Genomic DNA, 26,015 nt, shown 5'->3' on the forward strand with positions numbered 1-26,015 from the left:
ATAAATTTGACAACCTTAGAGATATGGATGAATATCTACAAAAACATAAAGTGCCCAGGCTAACAGAAAAGGAAGTGAAATTGCTTAATAACCCCATATCAGAAAATGAAATTGAGCATGCCTTCAATGAACTCCCTAGGAAAAAATCTCCAGGGCCAGATGGTTTTACATGTGAATTGTATCAAACATTTAAAGAACAACTAATTCCAATACTTTGTAGACTATTTGGGAAAATAGGTGAAGAAGGAGTCCTACCAAATTCTTTTGATGACACAAATATGGTACTAATACCCAAAGCAGGTAGAGTCAAAACAGAGAAAGAAAATTATAGACCAATTTCTCTAATGAATATTGATGCAAAAATTTTCAATAAAATATTAGCAAAAAGATTGCAGCAACTCATCACAAGAATAATACGCTATGACCAGGTAGGATTTATTACAGGAATGCAAGGCTGGTTCAATATTAGGAAAACTATTAGCATAATTGACCATATCAACAACAAAACTAGCAGAAACTATATGGTCATCTCAATAGACGCAGAAAAAGCCTTTGACAAAGTACAGCACCATTCCTATTAAAAACACTAGAAAGCATAGGAATAAGTGGAACCTTCCTCAAAATTATAAATAGCATCTACCTAAAACCATCGACAAGCATTATTTGTAATGGGGATAAGCTAGATGCATTCCCAATAAGATCAGGGGTGAAACAAGGATGTCCGTTATCACTCCTATTATTCAATTTGGTACTAGAAACATTAGCTGTAGCAATAAGAGAAGAAAAAGAAATTGAAGGAATTAGAATAGGAAAAGAAGAAACTAAATTCTCACTTTTTGCAGATGATATGATGAATTATTTAGAGAATCCTAGAGAATCAAGTAAAAAACTACTTGAAATAATAAACAACTTTAGCAAAGTTGCAGGATATAAAATAAACCCACATAAATCCTCAGCATTCCTATACATTACTGACAAAGCCCAACAGCAAGAGATAGAAAGAGAAATTCCATTCAAAGTTACTGAAGGCACTATAAAATATTTGGGAGTCTATTTGCCAAGACAAACCCTGGGCCTATATGAACATAACTATGAAACACTTTTCACGCGAATAAAATCAGATCTAAATAAATGGAGAAATATCACTTGCTCATGGTTAGGCCGAGCTAATATAATAAAAATGACAATTTTACCTAAATTAATCTATCTATTCAGTGCCATACCAGTCGAACTACCAAAAAATTATTTTACTGAGCTGGAAAAAATAATAACAAAATTCATCTGGAAAAACAAGAGGTCTAGAGTATCTAGGGTATTAATGAAAAGACATGCTAGAGAAGGCGGCTTAGCCACACCAGATATTAAACTGTACCACACAGCAGTAGCAGTAGTCATCAAAACTGCCTGATCCTGGTTAAGAAACAGGGGTGTGGATCAGTGGAATAGGATTGGTACACAAATAGGAGAAATCAACAAGTTTAGCAGTCTACTCTTTGATACACCCAAAGAGGCCAGCTTCTGGGCTAATAATTCACTATTTCACAAAAACTGTTGGGAAAATTGGAAAATGGTAGGGCAAAAACTGGGCATAGACCATTATCTTACACCATATACCAAAATAAAGTCAAAATGGGTTCATGATTTAGGAGTAAAAGCTGATAGTATAAGTAATTTGGGAAAGCAAGGAATAGTTTACTTATCAGATTTATGGAAAAGTAAAGAATTCATGACCCAACAAGAGATAGAGAGCATTACAAAATGCAAAATGGATAATTTTGATTATATCAAATTGAAATGTTTTTGTACAAAAAAAGGCAATGCAACAAGAATTAGGAGGGAAGCAGAAAATTGGGAGAAAATCTTTCCAACTAGTATTTCTGATAAAGGCCTCATTTCTAAAATATACAGGGAACTGAGCCAAATATATAGGAATAGAAGCCATTCCCCAATTGAGAAATGGTCAAAGGATATGAACAGGCAGTTTTCAGAGGAAGAAATTAAAGCTATCTATAGGCATATGAAAAAATGTTACTCATGGGGAGGCTGAGCTAATATAATAAAAATGACAATTCTACCTAAATTAATTTACTATTTCACTGCCATATTAATCAAACTACCAAAAATATTTTATGGAGCTAGAAAAAATAATAACAAATTCACCTGGAAGAAAAGAAGGTCCATAATATCCATGGAATTAATGAAAAGAAATGCAAGAGAAGGTAACCTAGGCATACCAGATCTTAAATTTGATTATAAACCAGCAATCATCAAAACTTCTTGGTAGTGGCTAAGAAATAGAGGGGTGGATCGGTGGAATATGTTAGGTACACAAGACCCAGAAGTCAATGACTATAGTAATCTACTATTTGATAAGCACAAAGACCTCAGCTTCTGGGATAAAAACTCACTATTTGATAAAAACTTCTGGGAAAACTGGAAAATAGCATGGCAGAAACTGGGCATAGACGAACGTCTTACAACATATACCAAAATAAAGTCCAAATGGGTACACAATTTGGATATAAAAGAAGATACTATAAGCAAATTAGGAAAGCAAGGATTAGTTTACCTGTCAGATTTATGTAGAATGGAGGAATTTATGACCAACAAAAAATAGAGAACATGTTGAAATTTAAAATAGATATTTTTTCTTGTATGAAACTGAAAAGTTTTTGCAGAAACACAGCCAATACAACCAAGATTAGGAGGGTAGCAGGAATGTTAGAAAGAATTGTTACGACCGCTGTCTCTGATGAAGGCCTTATTTCTAAAATATATAGAGAAATAAGTCAAATTTATAAGAATACAATTCATTCCCCAACTGATAAATAGTCATAAGATATGAACAGCAGTTTTCTGAGGAAGAAATTAAAGCTATTTATAGTCATATGAAAAAATGCTCTAAATCACTATTGATTAGAGAAATACACATCAAAACAATTCTGACATACCACATCACACTTATCAGTTTGGTTAACAAGACAAAACAGGAAAATGGTAAATGTTGGAGAACATGTGGGAAAATTGGAGCACTAATTCATTGTTGGCAGAGCTGTAAACTGATCCAGAATTCTGGAGAACAATTTGGAATCATGCCCAAAGGTTATAAAACTGTGTGTGCCCTTTCATCCATCAATACCACTTCTAGGGTTGTATCCCAAAGAGTTCATAAAAATTGGAAAAGGATCCACATGTACAAAAATATTTGCAGCAGCTCTTTTTGTGTTGGCCAAGAACTGGAAATTGATGGGATGCCCACCAACCGGGGAATGGCTTAAAAAGTTGTGGTACATGTATGTGATGGAAAACCATTATGTTATAAGAAATGACAAACAGGTGGACTTCAGAAGAACACAGAAAGCCTTATGAACTGATGCTGAGTGAAGTGAGCACAACCAGGAGAACATTGTACAGAGTAACAACCACAGTGTGTGCTGACTAACTTTAGTAGACTTAGCTCGTCTCAGCAATGCAAGGACCTAAAACAATTCCAAAAGACTCATGATGGAAAATGATATCCACATCCAGAGAAAGATATATGGAGTCTGAATACAGATTAAAGCATACTATTTGCTGTCTTGTTTTGTTTTGTTCTGTTTTCTCTTTATCCTGGTTGCTCCCATTTGTTCTAATTCTTCTATACAACAAGACTAATGTGAAAATATGTTTAATAAGAATGTATATGTAGAGCCTAATAATAAACAAATGCATAGATAGAGAGATAGAGAGATAGACAGACAGATAGTCAGATAGAAAGAAAGAGAGAGAGACTCACTAACTGAAGCAATCTCATCTATTCTCACCTGGACAGTTGGAGCAATCTTCTGCCTTATCTACCTTCATAATGTCCCGCTAGTCAGCAATCCTTCATCCACTCAGATCCAGAGGATTTTACATCTCCCACATCTATTTATGTCATCCTCTGTTCAGTGAACTCTAAAATACGCAAAGACCTACAGGATCCAGTGTGCACCTTTGATTTTGTCATTGAATGATACTCATAACCTGGCTACACTCTGCCTTTGTAGCTTTCCATTATAGATATTATTCCTCTTCACATACTTTATGGTCTATGGATTCTGGTCTTCTCTTTCTTCACACATTGCACTTTATTTCCCATCTACATTCCTTTGAAAAAGTAGTCATCCATGGATGGGATGCATGCCCTTTTCCCCTTTGCCTCTTTTGAATCTTTCATTTTCTTTAGAGCTCAGAAAACTTGCCACCTTTACCTATTCAGGAGGAATCTAAAAATGTGCCTCCTATCTCATACTGTACCTTGTCTTCATTCAGATCTCCAGTCTTCTTTGGGAGGAAGAGTGACATATTATATTAGGAAGGCAGAATTTATGATTTCAAAGAGAATCTCATATGTGCCTAAAAGGTCCGGAACCGCAGGATATAAGGAATTCTCTAGGCAGAAGGCAGGAGAACTAAAGCACGTATTTACACTCCACAATAACAAGCCCACAAACCAGCGTCCCCATTTTGATATTTTCATCAAAAGCTCCCAGGCCCAATAAGTCCGCCTTACAAGGGTAATCAGAAGGCCACAGAGAAGCGAGATGGTATAAGGCAAAATTGTATACATGCTTCCCCTCTACGGTAAGAAGATTACCCACTAGCCTCTAGTCAGCTCTGCTACCGGCAGCTCAGCTTCGGCTGTAGGTGTCTCTGGCTCCAACCGGAAAAGGAAAGGAGGATCTTCAAGCTGTCCTCTCCCCTCTTATAGAGTTTTTGACATCATCAAGCGCCGCCTGAACGACCAGGGCCGATTGGTTCTTGACTTGGCCCCTCCCCCAGCGTAGACCACGTTAACACACCTCCCCTCAGCCAGCGCCACGACTCATCACACAGGAAGCTCTGGTCCTGCCCCTGAAGAGCAAGCCCCAGCGTCCAGGGAAGCTCAACGAGGCGAGCTGAGTCATTCAAAGAAAACAAAGTCCATTCTGGCTACACATATTCTACTCAGTGATGAACATTCTCATGCTTTTGTCATATTGTACATATCCCAGTGATTCTGAATCCCTTTAGGTAACTATCCAAATCCCATTTTCCATCACTTAATTCCTTATCCCTGTCCCCCTCAACTCTCCATCCTCAAAGTTCCAATCAAACACCCTACCCTGTTTAATGTACCCTGTGAAATGCTTCTTCCCTAGTTTACCCATTTCCCTTCATTCTAAATCTTTTCCTCTCCTACTCCTTCCATCTACTAGCTGTATCTCCAACCTGGTTCCCCCATTAAAGACATAGCTTCCCTGGCCACCTTCTCCAGTCCTGGCTATTATACCTTTACACATTCCCCTCAGCTCATATGTCTATGAAGGGGAGTGGGAATATTCATTTCTCCCCAAATCTCTCCCTCAGTAACATGTCCTCCTTTGAGGTGCATGCTTTTCATATCTACCACCGAATCAGAATAGTGGTATTTGTTATTTACAGACCTTTGTGACTCCAACTTCCTTTATTAGTTAGTTGATAAATGGCTTAGGTTTTTTTTTTTCCCTCCCTAACTCCTGGCCTGATAGAAGGGGACTTCAACTTACAAACTGACACTCCCTCAATCACCCTTGACCACTTAGTTCCTCAGCCTACTTGTTTCCTGTGTCATACTCTTACACCCCACTTTAACCACACCCCACTATGGCTATAGCCTTGATTATGCCATCTTCCACAAATATACCACATCCATGTTCAAGAATCCCCAAATTCTCTTAACCTATTATGTTTCTACTTTTCCTTCTGGCTTCCTTTACCAAACCTTATTCTTCATACCTAATGTGATCTCCAATTCCTCTACTTTTCACTTCTCTCCCAGACCTTCTCCACTGCATCAGACCCTTTATCCCCATCTTGTTCCCTTGGGAAACCATTTCAATTCTACACTTCACTTCCCTTCTGTCCCTAGCCTCCTTATTATCATTTAACTAATGATGATTTGCCAAGCCTCAGACTGGGATGTCTCATTCCACTGGCCACTTTTTCTCTTCCAATTGTGCTGTTGAATGAAGGTGGAGAAAATTACATTACCATTCCAGCTGGATCTGCTACAAATTTATGGGACACAGCTTCACCTGCACCATCGTTGCTGCTCAGAAATCCTACTATGTCTGTCTTATCAATTCACTATCCTCACTCTCCATAGCAGCTCTTTCAAACCTTTTGTCCCTTCTCAGTGCCCTCGTGGGTCCCAAGCTCTCAGCTGAGAATCTTGCCTCCTTTTTTAGAGAAAACTGAGACCGTTCATGCTGATCTCTTATTCTCCCATACCCCTCATCTTAAAGAAGCATAAATCTTCTGCCAACGTCTCTTCTTTCAGCACTGGTTCACTTCATGAGGTGTTCTTAAACATTAATGAGGTCATGTTCTCCACCTGCTTAAGCAATCCTTTTTCAGAATGTCTCCTCCAGCATATTTCTTCCTCTATCATCTTCTTGTATGACTTATTTTGAATCTCTCCCTGTCTACTGGCTCATTGCCTACTGCCTACAAATATGCTCATGTCTTCCCCATTTTCAAAAATACCATTACATATTTCTTGTATCCCCATTCTCAACCTTTATCTATCCTGACTTTGTGGCTAAACTCTTTGGAAAAGGTTTCTACAATAGGTGCTTCCACTTGCTTGTCACTCTCTTCAAACTTATGATTCCACCAATACTATTGTCTTCAAAGTTACCAGTGATCTCTTTGTTGCCAGATCCAGTGTTCTTTTCTAAGCCCTCCTCCTCAACCTCTCTGCAGCTATTAACTCTACTGATCACCCTTTCCTCCTTGATACTCTTTTTTCTCTAGCTTTTTCTTCTCTCCCCAGAGGTAGTACTCTCCTCTAGTTCTCCTCTTATTAATCTAACTGCTCCTGATTCTTCTCCACTACACCTTCATCTATATGATGCCCTCTAACTGTATGGGTCACACACAGTTTCATCTTTGCCCCTCTTTTCTTCTATCTTTATAATGTTTGCCTTGTTGATCTCAGCAACTTAGGTAGATTCAATAGCCACCTCTGTCCTGATGATTTAGAATTCTTCCTATCCTGCCCCAACCTGTCTACTCACCCTCACTTCTACCTTGCACCTTAAACTGTCTTCTAGAAATTTGGAATGAGATGTCCAATAGAGATCTTCAAATCAGTATGTCTAAAACAAAACTGATCCATCCTCATTAATCCCCTCCTGTCATCTATATTACTATAGAATCCACCATCACCTCTCATTCCCTCAAGCTAACAACCTAGGTATTTTCCTTTACTATTTACAGTCTCTCATTCCACATGTCAAATCAGTGCCTAAAGCCTTCTACAGTATGCCCTCTTGTCTCCTCTCACAGTGCCACTGGAGCAGCTAGGTTACATAGTGAGTAGAGCACTGGCCCTGCAGTCAGGACAACCCGAGTTCAAATCTGGCCTTGCACACTTGACACACTTACTAGCTGTGGGACCTTGGGTAAGGTCCAATTGGCTTGCCATCCTCTATCCAAAAAAAAAAACAACCCCCAAAACCAAGAAAAAATGTGCCATCATTCTCCTGCAAGCTTTCATCACCTCATACATGCCCTATTCTTGCATTGCAAAAGCATGTTCTTGTGTCTGCCTTTCGCCAAGTCTTCCCTCATTCTAATGCAGTCTCCGTTCAGTCACCAAAGTGATTTTCATAAAACACTTCTAACAATGTTATCCCCCTACTCAATAAACTCAAATGCCTCTACATCACCTCAAGGATGAAATACTAAATCTTGTGTGAGGCATTCAATGGCCTTTATAAGCTAGCCACCTCCAGTATTTCCTATATTGTTACACTTTACTCCCTCACACTTATTTCCCGATCTTATGACAATGGTTTCCTTGCTTTTCGATGACCAAGACACTCCATCTCTTCACTGCAGTCATTTTCTCTACCTATCCAACAAGCCCAAAATGGTTTTCCTTCTTCACTCTACTGACTCCTATGTTTTTTTTAAATTACAGTCAAAAACTTCATTTTGATTTGAAGCCTATCCCAAACTCTCTCAATTCTAGTGCTCTCCCTCTTTAAATTAATTCAAATTTATCCTTTTATAACTTTATTTTTGTTTTGTTTTGTTTTTTGATTCTCCAGTCAGATTGTGAGCTAGTTGAGGCATGAAAATCTTTTTGGCCTTCTTTTTCCACCCTGAGCACTGAGCACAGTGTCTGGCACATAGCAGACACTAAATAACTGCTTGATGACTGACTAATATGGTCCCTTCTAATTATTAGACCTCACCCTATTGCTCTTCCTTTTTCCCGTGTTTTGTATAGAAGTGTATGTGTATGTATTTTCTTGCCACAGAGGGCCTCATTTTTGTCTTTGTATTGTTAGCACTGAGAGCAGTCCCTAAAATATAGGAGGGGCTTAAGAAAAGTTTTTTAAACAATTAATTGACTTAGAGTTAGATACCATGGTCTTTCGGTGACATCTGGTGTCCTGTGAAAATATTACAGTTCATTGAATCTTTTGAGGTACGCCTGCCACCTTGTGGACACTTCAGATATTACACTTTTAGTCAGCCATCGCAAGTCCAAACCTTGGTATTACATTTTCTCCCATTTTAATCCATGTTCTCGCTGCATTTTTGCACTTCTGAAAACCCACATACTCATTAGAAAGGTACAATGGAGACAAATGAAATCCTGGATTTATCAACTGATGTACGTAAGGAATTCTTTCATTTAAAGGATGAATTCAGCCTAAATCTTCACCAATGAAATTATCCTTGGCATACTTTACCTTGTCAGCAGTGATAAGAAAGGTTAAGATGTAGCAATGGAGTGAAAATGGAACAGGCTTCATTCTACATTGCCTCACCCTGGGTAACATTAATTCCCCATTCACAAGAGCAAAACTGGGGAAAAACAAGAAACTGGTTGATTTGAACACTGAAGGAAGTTTTTTGAATCAAATATCAAATTGTGATTAAAACAGTCTTACCAGTTGTAATCAGTTTCTAAAGGCTTCCAAGAACTGATTGTGAAATTTTCAGGAGTTTTTCAAAGTTGTTTTTGTTTGCCCTTCCATCTCGAACAGGACCATAGCATCAGGAAAGTGATGCCATGACTTGCAATTGACTTGGATTTAAAGGAGGCAGTGCTATAGAAAGTCATCAGTTTCAGTTTCTTCTCCAGAGCCACCTGAGTACAGTAGCAATATATAAATTCTGATGAGTAAAGATGGCCCCAGACGCAGGGAGACACTTTGGCTTTTTAAGCTAAGGGCTTTTCCAAGTTTCAATTTGACTGAGCCAATGCCCATTCAGTGATTAAGGGCAGTTAAGAAATGAATTTGTACCAGACACCCTGAGGTTCTTTCCCTCCTTGACTGATATATTTTTTTAACTAGGTAAAGGGGGACCTTCTTTGTCTTATGTCTTACCTAGCCTTAAGAGTAAAGGAGAAGAGAGGAGAGCAAAAGAGTGGAGAGAAGAGCAGAGGGGAGGAGACAAGACGAGAAGAGAGGAGGGGACAGGAGTCTACTGTCAAGTAGTGTTTCTCTTTTTTTTTTTCTCCAGGGGGACCTAGCCTTAATCATTTAATCTGCTTAAGAAACTTTTACTGAATAATATCTAGCATTTTGTTGTGTAACCTGGACACTGTTGACATCATGTGTCCGAATAAAATATTGCACTGAAAACTTTGTGGAAATCTCACCCACTTAGGATCGTTCCAGATATTATAAATAGTATTACATTTTAACCCTTTCCAAACACTATTTTTAACTGGACATTTAGCACATTTGACTACTCACTAGCTGTTAAGGAAGCTAGAAGGCACTCAAAGGAAATTGATGATTTGTGATGTAAAGCAAGTAATGGAATCCTTCAGTGTAAAAAGGAATTCACACTCATCACAGGAGATATGATACAAATAGAAGACATAATAGCAGTGGAGACCCCACTGGGCATATATCACACTACAGTGTACCTGGTCTCTTGGTTAAATATTAATGTTACTTACTTAATGCTAATACTTCCATTCCTTAGAGCAAAATTTGGAAGAAATAAGTCAAAGACATTGGCTTAGCTCCACTTAGAAAGAAAGTCGTGAAATGAAAGATCAAAGTTTGACTAAGACTGTGTTGTGCCAAAGCCTGCTCCCAGAGGCTCCTACAAGTCAGCCTGGCAGAGAGGAAGCATTTGTTAAGTATTTCCTATGTGCTAGGCACAGTTAGGTTGTCTGGTAGATAGAGTGCATAGTCTGGAATCAGGAAGATTCACCTTCTTGAGTTTAAATCTGGATTCATTCACTTGCTAGCTGTGTGAGTGACCCTGGACAAGTCATGGAATTTTGCTTGCCTTAGTTTCTTCATCTGCTAAATGAGCTGGGGAAGTTAATGGCGGACCATTCCAGTATCTTTTCTAAGAGAACCCCAGATGGGGCCAAGAAGAATCAGGCATAATATATGTCTGCAAAACAACACTGTTAGAAGTTGAAATTTTACATCTTGTTCTCATTGTACTGTTCTCCAGTGCTGGGAAGAATATTTGGAATAGCTAGGCAGTTGTTAGAAAATATTCTTAAATTCCTCTTTTGGCTCTATTCAAATCATTGATTGTAATTATCATTTAGCAATTTACTCAATAAAATTTTTGAAAATCATTTAAAATATTTCTGAATGAAACCCATTCTGTTTATCATTAATCTAATTTTAAAAACTCAAATGAAATTAGAATTTTAGCTAAAGAAGTTGACATTGAAATAATAAAATTGATCTAGTACAGGGACAGACATGAGTGGTTTGTTCTTTGAGAGCTGCTAGTACTATATGTCATATTCATCCAGTCTTACATATGAATGTTTGCTGATTTGTTTCCTAATTAGACTTTGTAAAGAGACTGTTATTATTCTGGTCTTTCATTGTTTTGCATACTTTATGACCCCACTTGGGGTTTTCTTGGCCAAGATAATGAAGTTGTTTGCCAGGTTATTTTCCAGCTCATTTTACAGATGAGGAAAATGAGGCAAACAAAGTTAACAACTGTATCAGTAAGGCAATAATAACAATGTTGGTGATAATTGTCAAATGCCTGTGTGGTTCTGTATCACAAAGTATACAAGACTCTCCACGTAGAAGGTAGAAGAAGTAAACCATTTATTCAGACACCAGAGGACCATATCCCATAAGCCATCTGGCCATTTCATTACAGCAGTGAAGCAGCCAATAAATAATATCACAACATGGAGCCTCGCCATCCCAAAACCTCTCAGACCCCCTGCTGGGGTCTTCCCAAAAACAAACTCACAGTATAGGTGTCAGTCTGCTCAGCTATCAGAGGCTGACTTTCCTTACTTCAACTCTGAAAGTCAGAATATTCATTAACAGCCATAACAGTGTGCAATCTCTCTCTGTCTCTCTCTCTCTCTCTCCATTTCCTGTGACTTAACTTCCTTTTCCTGTCAGGATGCTCCTCCTCCCACATGAGACTTAGGCATCCTGTGATGCAAGGAGATCACATGGCCTAATGATGGGTGGGAAAGATCTTCAAATCTAAATTGTTACTACAATGACTTGCCCAGGTTCACAAGCTTGTAACTATCTGAGGCCAAATTTTAACTCAGGTCTTCCAGATTCTAGACCTCAGATTAAGCAGCATTAATTTTTTGGAAAGTTTTCCTTTAATGATTTAAATTTTGAAGAACTTTCATTAAATTCAATTGTGTTGAAGTCACCATCAACTAATATTCAGAAAGAACAAAAATCAATCAGTATATCATACACACTTTGGAAAATCTAAGGATTGTTACTGGAATGCACGAATCTCAAGTAGATGAAAATGAGATAAGTATTAATATATTCCATTTGATAAAACAATACATTTAATGATGTCCCTAGGAATATGTTGCTGGAAAATATCATTCAAGAGATGAACTTACATCTTTTCTCAGACAGAAGGAATGATGAAATAGTTTTTAGCTATTTTGATTTATTAGAATCCCCTTACTGGTCTTATGAAAAATTCACTATGGATAGATGTTGGAAAATGGAATGATTTAAATGAAGTGGAAACCATGAAGATAATTTTCTGGACTTTTGTAGATAATAATATAGTACTAAATAGTGTTCCAGTCACAGCACATGTATGATAGGACAAAAAAGAGTCACCTGTATGGAATTCTGTTAGCCAAAGCTGAAAGAACTTTCAACTAAATGAATCATTGTTGAACTGGGGAGAAATAGGATGAGAATAGGTCACGTAGGGGGAAGAGTCAAGATCATGGCATGAAAATGGGGATTTGCTTGAGCTCTCCCCCAAATCCCTCCAACCACCTGTAAAAAATAACTCTAAATAAATTCTTGAGCTACAGAATGCACAAAATGACAGAGTGAAACAAGTCTTTAGCCAATGATGGCCTAGATAATCGCTACTAAGGGTCTATTATGATGTGCTGGGAGTGGAGCACAGATCAGCATGTGCCACACCAGCACAGACCAAGCAGGAGTAGACCTGATGGAAAAGGTCTCAGTGCCGTGAATCATTGATCAGTGCCAGTTTCCAGACTTTTCAACCCTAAAACACCAAAGACAACTTAGCCAGTCAGTGGGAAAACTGTTGGACCTGGGTGAGAGAAGTACCAGGTCCACATCTAGCCCAGGATGGCAGAGGTGGCAGAAGTAGCAGTAGTAGCAGCAGCAGTGGGGGCTGCTTCCACAGTTCCCAGCACATGCACTGTGGGAGATATCAGATTGCTGATCAGAGCGGTAGTGGAAGGATCTCTTTTCTGGTACTGAGGCAGGATTGTCTTGATTTGCCCTGCTTGGATTTGGGTTACAGTCTTGGTTGGTGGTCCTTGGGGGAGAAGGAGGGCTGGTGTGGCATAGCTCGTGGTGTATGTGGAGAGGGAATCCTCCTGGTAGTTACATGGCAGAAAGGAGGGCTTGTGATCACTCACAGACCAGAGCACAGGCCAGGAGAGGAGTTATCATACCACCTCAGAATAGAAGTAGCTCTGAAAACAGGAGCACAAAACCCCTGAAACTTGTGACATAGCCCTCTTCACTCTGAAAGCAGTCATATGCAGACATAGAGCTCAAAAGTCAAGTAATTGCCTGGAAAATGAACAGGCAGTGTAAGAGGACTCAGATTATAGAATCTTTCTTTGGTGACAAAGAAGATCAAAACATAAAGCCAGAAGAAGTCAACAAAGTTAAAGATTCTACATCAAAAGCCTCCAAAAAAGATATGAATTGGTCTCAGGACATGGAGGAGCTCAAAAAGGATTTGGAAAATGAAGTAAAAGAAGTAGAGGAAAAATTGGGAAAATAAATGAGATTAATGCAAGAAAAATGAGTCTACAACTTGCTAAAGGAGACCCCCCCAAAAAATACTGAAGAAAATAACAGCTTAAAACATAGACTAACTCAAATGGCAAAAGAGCTCCAAAAAGCCAATGAGGAGAAGAATGCCTTTAAAGGTAGAATTAGCCAAGTGGAAAAGGAGGTCCAAAATATCAGTGACAAAACATACTGCCTTAAAAATTAGAATGGATGTAGTAGAAGCTAGGGACTTTATGAGAAATCAAGAAATTATAAAACAAAACCAAAATAATGAAAAAAAATGGAAGACAATGTCAAATATATCATTGGAAAAAACACTGACCTGGAGAATAGATCAAGTAGAGATAATTTAAACCTTATTGGACTACCTGAAGGCCATGATAGAAAAACAGCCTAGACATCATCTTTCAAGAAATTATCAAGGAAAACTTCCCTGATATTCTAGAACCAGAGGGTGAAATCGAAATGGAAAGAATCCACTGGTTGCCTCTTGAAAAACACCAAAAAAGGGAACTTCTAGGAAAGACATTTGTAACTCATGAGATCTTTATCAGTATTAGGGTGGTTGAAGGATGTGTGTGTGTATATATATGTATATATATGTAAAGAGAGACAGAGAGACAGAGAGTGCACAGAGTGAGTTGAATATGAAAGAATATCTAAAAAATATAATTAAAGGGTGAGAGAGGAATATATTGGGAGAAGGAGAAATGGGAGAGATAGAATAGGGTAAATTATTTCACATAAAATTGGGAAGAAAATGTTGTAATGGAAGGGAAGACACATAGATGAAAGGGAATGTGTGAATCTTGCTCTCAACAGATTTTGCTCAAGGAAGGAATAACATACACACTCAGTTGGGTATCTTACCCTACAGGAAAGTAGGGAGGAAGGGGATAAGAAGAGTGGGAGGGAGGGAAGATTGGAGGAGGAGGTAGTCAAAAGCAAATACTTTTTAAATGGGACAGGGTCAAAGAAGAAAATTGAATGAAGGGGGATAGAATAGGATGGAGGGAAATATAGTTAGTCTTTTGCAGCATGACAATTATGGAAGTGTTTTGGATAAGGATACATGTATAACCAATATTGAATTGCTTGTCTACTCAACGGGAGGGGGGGTTTGGGGAGGGAAGAGGGGAGAGAATTTAGAACTCAGTGTTCTCAAAACAAATGTTAAAAAAAAATTGTTTTTACTTGCAACTGGGAAATAAGATATACAGGCAATGGGGTTTAGAAATCTATCTTGCCCTACAAGAAAATAAGGGGAATGGGGATGGGGGGAAAGGGGGGGATAGAAGAGAGGACACACTGAGGAAAGGGGAAATCAGAATACTTGCCACCTTGGGGGAGATGGGGAGAAAATTTGTAACTCAAAATTAGGGGCAGCTAGGTGGCGCAGTCAGTAGAGCACCGGCCCTGGAGTCAGGAGGACCTGAGTTCAAATCCGGCCTCAGACACTTGACACAAGTACTAGCTGTGTGACCTTGGGCAAGTCACTTAACCCCAATTGCCCTGCCAAAAAGCAAAAAAAAAAATCTTGCAGAAATGAATGTTAAAAACTAAAAATAAATTAAAAAAATAAAAAAATAAAAAGAATAGATCCCATATCTCATGTAATGACAATAAATTTATTGGAAAAAGAGTCACCCAAATGAGATGCAACTTTATTTGGAAAATCATTCTTGAATTTCAACCATAGTTGTGTATAGATACAAGAGTTAAACAAAATTTAAGACATTCTTTGAGAATCAGTTGGCTAAATGGAATTTATAATAAAGAGTAATGTCTATATCATTATCATTATTTTCAAATTGTGGTCTAGAATCCTTTACTTCAATAAAAGATTTAATACAGTTATATTTTCCACATATTTATGCATATTATTTTTGGATGTGTGTATATTATTTTAAAAAGGAAGGACTGTTGTCAATTTTTTTTTTACCACAATATCATTGCACTGAGAATTTACCAGTGTGAAAGGCTATAAAAACATGCAGATACACACACACACACACACACACACACACACACATACACATACAAACTTGCAGCATATAAATCTAAAGGGTACTTGAAAGCTACTAACATAGACATTGTATTAAGTAATTGTTTCAACAATCTGGCTAGCAGCTTCTGTGGGGGTGTAAGATCCACCCACAGCCAGCCCCCAGTTTTTGATCTGCTTAACCAAGGAAAGCAAGGTGAAGGGGTTGACAAGTTTACTTTAATCCAGCATACAGACAGCATTCACTTAGTTCAGGGGAAAAAACCAGCACCCTGAACTTCAGAACAAAATACAAACAAATTACAAACATCAACAGACAGACCCAATACAATTCATAGTTACCGACATCAAGGTTCAGCCCAGGAGCTCAGAACAAGGGCGGGCCCAGAGTCACGTGCCACCACTGCTGCGGCAAAGAGCTCCAACAGAAAAGCTTACTTTAATTCAGCATACAAATATCATTCAGTTAGTTCAGGGGAAAAAGCCAGCACCATGAACTTCAGAACAAAATAAAAAAAAATTACTAACATCAACAGACAGACCCAATACAATTCATAGTTACCAACATCCAGGTTCAGCCTGGGAGCTCACAACAAGGGCTGGCCCAGAATTATTCACGCCACCACTGCTGTGGCTATGAGCTCCAACAGAAAAGGGATCTTCAAGCTGCCTTCTCTCCTCTTATAGAGTTTTTGACATCATCAAGCATTGTCTGAATGACTAGAGCCCAAGGTCTGGTGATTGGTTCTTGAATTGGCCCCTCCCCTTAGGACCCTGGGAGGTTCTCATCCACATAGATTAGGTTAACACCCAATAGGGCATGGCCCTGGAGTTAATACATCCCCTTAGCCAGCCCCATCTTGGGCCCCACCCCAGTCACCAATCCGCACCCACATAGGTTCCACACCTAATAGGGCTCTGGGCCTAGGGCCCAGCACCTAGCAAGGCTCAATGAAATACACTGAGTTACTCAAAGAAAACAAAGGCCATTTTGCTTACCAACACAGTAATGGAGCTGAAATTCAAATATGATTCCTCTACCTCCACTCAATTAATATACATTTATTAATCACCTGCTATGTGTCAAACACTGTCCTAATCCCTGGGGATACAAAGAAAGGCAAAAATCAGTCCCTGCCTTTCCAGGGTTCACAAATTAAAGGGAGAGATGATGTTAAAAAATTGACAAAATATATCAACTATGAATCAGACATAATCATCACTAGGAAGGCACTAGAATTAAGGGGGAATGGGAAATGCTTCCTGTATTGAGTGGTATTTTAGGGGCTACTTGATGGAAGCCAGGGAAGCCTGGAGGCAAAGATGAAGAGGCAGAGGATCCCAGGCATGGAGGATAACCAGAGAAAATGGGCAGAGGTGAGAGATGGAGTTTCTTGTTCATGAAACATCAAGGAGACCAATATTAATGAATCAAGAAATGATGGCAGCGGGAGATGAGGACAAGGGCTTTAAGGTTCAAGACGTCTGGAAAGGGGGACAGATTAATGAGATCTTTGAACACCAAAGGATTTTATAATTAATTCTGGACATGACAGGATGACAGTGTAATTTACTGAGAGTGTGTGTAATGAGAGAGGGTGAAGGGAGGTGACATGGTCAGCCCTATACTTTGAGAAAATTCCATTGTGGGCTGAGTGGAGAATGGACTGCAGTATAGAGAGACTTTTTGTTTTCAGACCAACCCAGCTTTTCAATGTTTCCTTCTACATTTTCTTTTCTTCTCTGCTGTGCACTTTTTATACTTTTTTTTTTCCTCTCTCCCACTCCCTGACCCTCGAGAAGGCTACAATTAAATGCACATATACATATATGTACATGCACACACATACATATACATAAACATCTGTAAACAAGCACACACACAAATATACATGTGTACACACACACACATATACGTAAGACCATACTATGCATATTTGTCAGTTTTCTCTGCAGATAGATAGCATCTTCAGTCATAGGTCCAAGTCTTTCCTCAGTTTTCTAAATTGACCTGCTCACTGTTTCTTGAATCACAGCAATATTCCGTCACTATTGTATATCACAAATTGTGTATCCATTCCGCAGGTGAAGATCATCTGTTATTTATACCAATCTTATAGTTGTAATATGATATCTAAAAGTTATTTTAGTTGGCACTTGTCTAATCAATAATGATTTAGAGCATTTAATCAAACAATTATGTATAGTTTTGATTTCATCAAAAAACTGTCTATGATTCAATGATTCCTCAGTTGGGTTATGACTTGTATTCTTATAAATTAGGCAACTTTCTCAATATATTTGGAGAGATGAAACCCCTATGCAAGAGATTCTCTATGAAAATTTCCTCCAGTTTTCAGTTTCCTTTTTAATCTTGGCTACATTTGTTTTATTTATACAAGAAATTTTTAAATTTATAATAATTGAAATTATTAATTTTATGCCTCGGCAATGCTGTCTCTCTCTTCTTTCTTCACATTTTATACTCCAATCCATGAGTCTGATAGGTAATATGTTCCATATTCTTTCAATTTTCTTGTGGTATCTCCTTTTATGTCTAGCTCATGTATCCACTTTGACCTTATCTTGGTACATGGTTTAATATATTGGTCTATGCCCAATTTCCTCCAGAATCCTTTCCAGCTTTCCAAATAATTTTTATGAAATAATGAATTTTTATTCCCCAAACTTATATGTTTACATTTGTAAAACACAAAGTTACTGCAGTCCTTTACTACTGTGTATTGCATATTTACTTTTTCCCAGTATTCCACCTCTCCATTTCTTAGCCAGTACCAGATAGTTCTGCTGTCTTTTTCTCCTTTATTTGTAAATTCTTCTCATTCGCATCCTAAGTTATAATTACTTGTTGTTTATTTCCCTCCATCCTATTTTCCCTCACTATCCTTCTGGCCCTATTTCCTCCTCATTCTCATTTACTTCTACCCTCTACCTTGCCCTCCTATTCTTTAATCTACCCACCCCTCTCTTCACCTCAATCTACCTATCTTTCTAAGACTTTCATCTTTATACCATTTTCCTAATTCTTCATCAACATGCCCTTCTAAAAGTCCTTCCTTTATCCAATCCCTTTGTAGTGTTAATGGGTTAGGAAGAGCTTCCTCATCTCTTAATGTGTGACCTCCTATGTGACTTGCTTTGAGCTCTGGTCCAGCTCGCAGCTGTAATACATCTTGAGTCACATACAGCCTACAGAGGGAGGAACTTGCCTAAGAGGAATGTGCTTAAAGCAGAAGCTTGCTTAGGGGAGGGTTTCTTGTAGGAAGGCTTTCACACCTTTTACTAATTTCTAATTAAGCCCTGACTCCCAAGGGTCGTGATGCCTTCTGGCTTGGAGAAGTATATTTATTTTCTGAGTGGGTATTTTGCTTTGGGGGCTTGCTTATGAGAAGGACCTTGTGATTCCCTGGTTGAGATTCTGAGTAGCCCTATTTTCAGACCCCTGGCTGCTTAGATGTAGATTTTTTTCATCCAGTGGTGTTTGTAAAGTCTACAGCAATACTGCTTTGATTCAGGAAGTCAGAGACCTGTCTGTTGTTCTTTATGCTCATTTCTCTGTTGGTATTTTCTCTACTTGTATATTCTCTGATATTCAGGGTGCTGACCCTTCCCCTGAACTAGTTAATGTAATTAAAAGAAGATTATCACTCTTTTTTCAGCAGTCTTTCCTAGTAAAGCAGATGTAAGAACCAATGGTAGCAGCCATCCTTGGTGTGCCAGTGTGCTTGCTGCTACACACTTCACCCTCTCATTTCTTTCCACATTTAGAAGACTTTTATACCCTTCTAGATGTACACCTTTACTACCCTTCTAAATATTGTTACATTTTATTGCATTTCTGAGGAGAGTAAAGTTCCAGTACTACCCCCTTCTCCCCTGCCCCTTGCTTCTTCTGTATCGGTTCTTCCTTTCTTTCCTTATTCCTATGAGATATTTACTCCTTTTTATCTCTCCCTACACAGTTTTATTTTTTTAGAATCACCCCATCATACACAGCTTAGCTCAAGCTTTTTTTTCAAACTGTCCAAATAATGATGACAGTCATAAGCGTAATGATAACCCTTTTATCTATAAGAAGCAAACAGTTTGACCATATTGAACCCCTTATAATTCCTTAATGTTTACCTTATATTTCTCTTGGATCTTATTTGTCAAATTTTCTTTTTTTTCCTGAAATTTTCTCATATGTCAAAAGTTCTGCCCTTTTTTTCACAAACACCTGAAAGTCTTTCAATTTGTTAATTATCCATATTTTTCCATTCTGAATTACACTTAACTTTGTTAGGTAAGTTACCATTGGTTGTAACCCCAGTGCTTTTGCTCTACAAAATATAGTGCTCCAAGACCTCTGGTCCATCAGTGTAGAAGCTTCTAGGTCTTATGTAATCCTGACTATAGTTCTTAATGTTTAGAATGTTTTTTTTTTCTTATTGTTTGCAATATTTTCTCCTTAACCTGGGAACTTTGAAACTTGGCTGTGATATTCCTATAAGTTCTCATCCTGGGATCTTGCTTGTTCTTAAATCCTGGGAAATTTTCCTTAACAATTTCTTATAATGTTGTATGCAGGTTCTTTTCCTGGTCATAAGTTTCGGGGCATCCTACGATTCTTACGTTGTCTTTCCTTGCTCTGTTCTCTGGATCAGTTGCTTTTGTTTGTTTGTTTGTTTCTTTTGGATTGACATGTTTCATATTCTTTTCTGTTTTTTTTGTTTTATTATTTCTTGGTGTCTTAGAATATCATTAGCTCCCCCTTGCCCAATTCTAGTTTTGATGGAATCATTTTCTTCCTTTAGCTTTTGATTCTTTATCTCTAGTTCTTTTCATAATTTTGATTTTCTTAGATTGCTCTTTTTCATCCTACTTTTTCCTTGATGCCTCTTATATGATTTTTAAAGTCCTTTTAAAGTACTTCTAAGAACTCTTTTTGGGACTGTGATCATTTGACATATCTCATTGAAAAGGGAGTGGCTTTTTTACCTCTACTATCTTCCTCTAAATAGGAACCCAATCTTTTCTGTCCCCATAGTGGCTATCTATCTTTCTCCTTTGTGTACACATTTTTATTTTGTTCTGTTTTATTTTTAGCAGCTTATTATTATAATCAAGTTCTAGTCTGGCAGCATAAGGAGTGATTTCTCAAGCCTCAGTTCCTTCTTACTGTTATTTTCTGAGCTTTGTCCTGGGATCCAACCTTGGTCAGTTCTCACCCCTTCTAAGTCACAGCTAGGGTCCCAAACTTCAGTATGTCACAAATACTCTTAGTCCCTGTGGTCCTTGTGGTAGCTGCAAAATTCAGATGACTTTTCCAGTCTGGACCTGAAACCAGGGATTGTGTTCTCCTGTAAGTGCTCAAAGCAGGCCAGGTCCCTGCTCCTCTGCTACTCCACTCATCAGGCATATGCTAACTCCTTCTACCCCAGAGTCACAGCCCCATGACCTCACCAAGTCAGCACAGCTGTGCTTAGCATCCCTCAAGAGTGGAAGGTCCTTCAATCTTCTGCTACACAGCCTTTTCCAGCCCCACACCATCCATGAGGAGAAAGTACCTGAGGCTGAGGCTGCCTCCCAACCCAGCTGCCCCCAGGGCCTGTTATCTCTTAATTCCTCAGAATCTGTCTGGAGGTGTTTGCACTTCATTCCTGCCAAACCTCCACCCAGGTGATCCCATCTTTGTTGGGGTCTTCTCATGTCGTCTTATGAGGACAACATCTTTGCCCCAATTTTTGTCTTTTCCTGCTACTCTACATTAACTCTCCAGCCATGGTCTCTCTTTTTTTGTGGAGGAGATTGGCAGAGCCTTAACTTTTTTATCTACTCTACCATCTTTCCAGAATCTTCCTTTGAGCACACAGACACTTGAGATGGAAACCAGCTGGTGGGTGATTATAATAATCCAGTCTACAAATGATGAGGATATACAGTGGCTTTCTGGGGCTGTGAGAGGGGAGAAAATAAGATATATGGGAGACATTTTGAAAGTCTAATCAACAGGCTTTGGGAACAGCATGGATCTGGGTTGTGTATGAGAGAAAGTGAGGGGTCAAAGATGGCACCTAGAATTAGGGCCTAGGAGGATGCCAGTATCCTCTCTAGTAATAGGGAAGATAGAAAAAGGTCAGGGTTTATGAGGCAAGATGAGTTCAGTTTGGGGCATGTTGAATTTCGTATAAGAGAACAAGCATTTGGTAAGTGCCTACAATGTGGCAAACATTATTCTAAGTATTTTACAAGCAGCAACTCAATTGGTCCTTCATATAAAAACTATGAAGTAGATGTTGCTATTATCTTCATTGTATATTTGAGTTAACTGAGGTAGACAGAGGGTAGGTGACTTACCTAGGTTCACAAAGAAAGTATCTAAACCCAGATTTGAACTCAAGTTTATCCTCACTCCAGGGCCACCTAGCTTTCTGCAGGACATACATTTTGAAATATCCAATAGGCACTTGGAGTTTGATGCTAAAAGTCAATGGAGAATGTTAGGCCAGGATAAGTAGATCTCAGGATCTTCAGCAAAGAGATGATAATTCAATCCATTTGAGGTGATGAGATCATGAAATGGAATATCATAGAGTGAAAGGAATAGAAGGCTCAGGACAGCTGTACGGGATACTCCTGTGAGCCTGGCCTGGATGAAAACTTGCAAAAGATTGCGAGAAGGTATGAATAGATAGATAGTAAAAAAAAACCAAGAGAGAAATATCATGAAAATTGAAATGGAAGACAGTGTCCAATAGAAGAAGGTGATTGAATGTGTCAAAATGGAAAGAGAAGTCAAGAAGGATTAGGACTGGGAAAAGGCCATTAGATTTGGCAATTAAAATATGTTTAGTAACTTAGGGAAGAGCATTCTCCATTCAACAATATGGTCTAAGCCAAACTGTAAAGAATTAAGATGAAAGTAAGTGGAAAAGAAGTGAGGATATATATCACAAACAAGCCTTCTCAAGGATTTTAGCCACCAAAACAAGGAGAGAAAGGGGAAGATGGAGGAGGAAGATTAACAAACCAAGTGAAGGTTTTTCAGGGTTTGGTGGGCATCTATACCAGAGTTCCTGCCCTTGAACTGTGTTCTCAGTCACCCACAGCCTTCCCTCTACTCTATGGCACTCCCTTTTTAATAGAGCTGTCACTTTGTTTTTTTTTTGTCTACCAATGGTTTCAAATATAGGGACTTTATCTTCTCTCTCAACTCTCTCTCCATCCAGGGGTTACTTTCAGCCCCTAATATGGGTCACAGTCTTAGCAAGGACTTCAGAGGCCATCTATTCCCCCCTCCTCCCAAATATCCAGATGAGGAAACAGGCCAACTTCTCCATATTACATATTAAAGAACCTATAGCTAGAAGGAACACCCCAAACCATCAAGTACAAAGCTCTCTTTATAAAGTGCAAGAGACTGAAGCCAAAAGCAGTGTCTGAGGTAGGATTCCACCTCAGGCATTTGTGTCTCTACTGTTTAGTGATGTTCTTCTCTTCTGAAATTTGACATCAGAAAGCTAAGGGATTAGTCTCTTTGATTTTTCTTTTTCTCTGACATTCATATGTATTCTCCACCCCATCATTATGTAACATTTAAAAAGTTCAAGAGGTATACTTCTGGGTAATTCAATCATTTTATTAATGACCCTAGAAACAGTCTGTACTTTTATTTTTTTATCATGTTACTTGGCATACTGATGTGTATGCCTGTTGTCAAATGTGTTGAGCTAGGTCAGGAGGAGATATTATTTTTTTGCCATTCACTGGGAGACAAAAATCTGTCTGAGAAAGCCAGGTCAATAGCACTACCATGTCTTCTAGGTCCCCTCTGGTACATGTGTGAGTATCATAGGATAGGGATTGTTTCAATGTTAGGATACCTACAGAGCCTTTTCACCATGTTTGAGGCTACACTGGTCATGATATAACTGGTATGATATAACCTAACTGTTTATGCAAATCCTTTCAAACCTCTCATCATCAAAAGGAAAAGATGAGGTCAAGGTATTCACTTCTTCAACCTAAATTTCATATAGGCAGGAAGCCAAAAATTCCTTTCAAGTCAAGAAGTATCTCTTGAAGGTTTACTATGTATTTTGGGTGAAAACTTTGTATTTTGGGTGAAATTCTATTTCCCTTCGACTTCAGTCTTAGAACATCTAGAGAGAGGAGAGTACAGGAGGCAGCAGGATTGAGTGGCCACATTTCTGAACTTTAGAGGTACAAATACCTCAGTTGAAATCCAGTCTCAGCACCTAGCTAGCTGGGGTATCTCAGGCAAGTTTCATCAGCTGTCCTAGCTACAGTCTTTTCATCCATGAATTGAGGGGGTTTAACTACATTACCTGGGACTTCCATCTCTGGTAAGATCTTTAGTACGTAATGGGCAAATCACTTCCATGCTCTGGGCCTCAGTTTTTTCATCTGTATATTAAGAGCCTTAAAGACTCTGAGGCCTCTGCCAGGTATAGACCAGTGATATTTAGAATAAATAGCAACTCACTTTACCTCCCTGAGCCCTAGTTTCCTTTTCTGGATAATTTGGAGAAAGGATTATTAATAACCAATGATTTGGGGAGATCCAGAGCTCCTCCCTTTTTCCTAAAACACTGATTTCATAAGTTCATTCTCTTGAAGTACATTACTGATAAGATTAGACTAATTTTCTTAATATTCTTGTTTAGACCCCACTAAGGTGGGGAAGCCATGGTGCTCTACCCTGGTTTGAGTGGGTATAAGTCATTTCAATATATTACCCAAGGCTTGGGGTGACTTAGAAGTCAATTCCATAATCAGAGTTCATTTAAATATGGTCATCCCCTCACTATAATGTTCATTCTTGTTGTTAACCAATCAGAGTTGACTGCCAGCCTCAGGAACACCCCCTTCCAATGGGCATATAAGACTTGAGCCCGTTGCCATTGTTGATCTGAAAGTGTGGTGAAAGGAGGCAAACAGGTTAGGTGATATGTAAATTCATATTGTTTATTCCCTTAAAGCTAGCAGCATCCGTATATGTATGGGACCAGACAAAATTGGACTGTCTGAACAAAAGAATGAGAAGGCTTAAATGCATTACAGGACAGCCCCAACTCAGCATATCTGTGTCACTCAAAGGTAATGAACTCCATTTATGTTTAATCACAGGATAAGAAAGGAATTTCTTAATTTGATAGGTTGTAAATACAATAAGAGAGTAGACAAAATGTCCATTGAAATTACAATCTAGGACATACGTATTTTCTTTAGCATTAACTTAACATAACAGAGTGTATGTCTATAAAATATTAAGATAAGAAAAAGTCCCATTATTCAAGATAATTTTTCAGGATAGGGGTCTCATCTTTAATGGCCATAGAAAGAGGATAGAATGTTCTTAAGTTAGCCCCATCTGGGTTTGTTGACATAAGGAAAGGACAAAGAAGCTGTTAGGTCTTCTGTTTGCTTCTGTTTGATTAGTTCTGGCTCTGGCCCTTACTGAAGTTGCTAAATTCAGATTAAATCATTAAATCGCCACCAAGCCTGGGTTTAGAACACCAATTTCTGCTTGGCCAACAGGTATGGTACCAAAACTTCCAGTCTTGTAGACATCTTACAGGGGTAGATGAAGGGGGTTTTCAGTTGGATGAGTTGGTGGCAGGATGCAATTCAAAGCTCCCAAGAGTGTAGTTCCACTGGCATTGCCATCCTTGTGAGTGACTTTCCATCCCTTGAACCAAGGTGTGTTACAGCTTGGCTCCAGCATGTTGTCACCATTCAAACCCAAAATTGGCACAGAAGCTACTGTGTCAGGGATGTAGCCAATTTTCTTAATATAGGTACTGACTTCCTTGACAATTTCCTCATACCTCTTCTGGCTGTAGCAGGGCTCTGTGGAATCCATTTTGTTTACACCAACAATCGGCTGCTTTATGCCTAGTGTGTAGTCCAGAAGGGCATGCTCACGGGTCTGTCCATTCTTTGACATACCAGCTTCAAATCCACCAACACCAGTAGCAACAATCGGGACAGCACAGTCAGCCTGAGATGCGCCTGTAATCATGTTCTTGTTAAAGTCTCTGTGTCCTGGAGCATCAATAGTGCTTGCATAATACTTGCTGTTCTCAAGTTTCCACAGGCATGTATCAATAGTGATACCATGCTCATGTTCGGCCTTCAGTTAATCCAAGACCTAGACATATTCGACGGAGCCCTTTCCCATCTCAGCAGGCTCCTTACTGAACATCTCAGTGTTTGTCTTATCAATTCCACCACATTGGTAGATGAGGTGGCCAGTAGTGGTAGACTTGCCAGAGTCTATGTGTCCAATGATGATAATGTTAATGTGAGTCTTTTCCTTGCCCATTTTTGTGGAGGTTTGTGAATGGTTTTCACAACACCTGCATTCTGGCTGCAAAACCATTGCGAAAAAGTGGAAAGAGAGACCTTTATGAATTATAAACAATTAATCAACTTAGAGAAGTTAATTAAAAGAAAGCATTTAACCAAAATAAAAAATCAGGTCATCTGATTTCTAATTGGAGGAAAGATCATGGACTTTACAAGTTTGGAGGGGGAAATGTAACAGGTAAAAATCCCTGAAATCAGAAAAAGTGATGTTCCATCACTCCAAAAAGCCAATGAGGAGAAGAATGCCTTGAAAGGCAGAATTAGCCAAATGGAAAAGGAGGTCCAAAAGACCACTGAAGAAAATACTACTTTAAAAATTAGAT

General features: G+C 38.7%; 1 pseudogene; it reads right to left on the reverse strand.

Moving 5' to 3' along the window:
• The window catches only part of LOC118833242, a 632,463-nt pseudogene extending 606,815 nt beyond the window's left edge, over window positions 1–25,648 (reverse strand).
• Window positions 25,649–26,015: the final 367 nt, after the last annotated feature.

Source organism: Trichosurus vulpecula (assembly GCF_011100635.1).
Source record: "Trichosurus vulpecula isolate mTriVul1 chromosome X unlocalized genomic scaffold, mTriVul1.pri SUPER_X_unloc_6, whole genome shotgun sequence".
Taxonomy (NCBI): Eukaryota; Metazoa; Chordata; class Mammalia; order Diprotodontia; family Phalangeridae; genus Trichosurus; species Trichosurus vulpecula.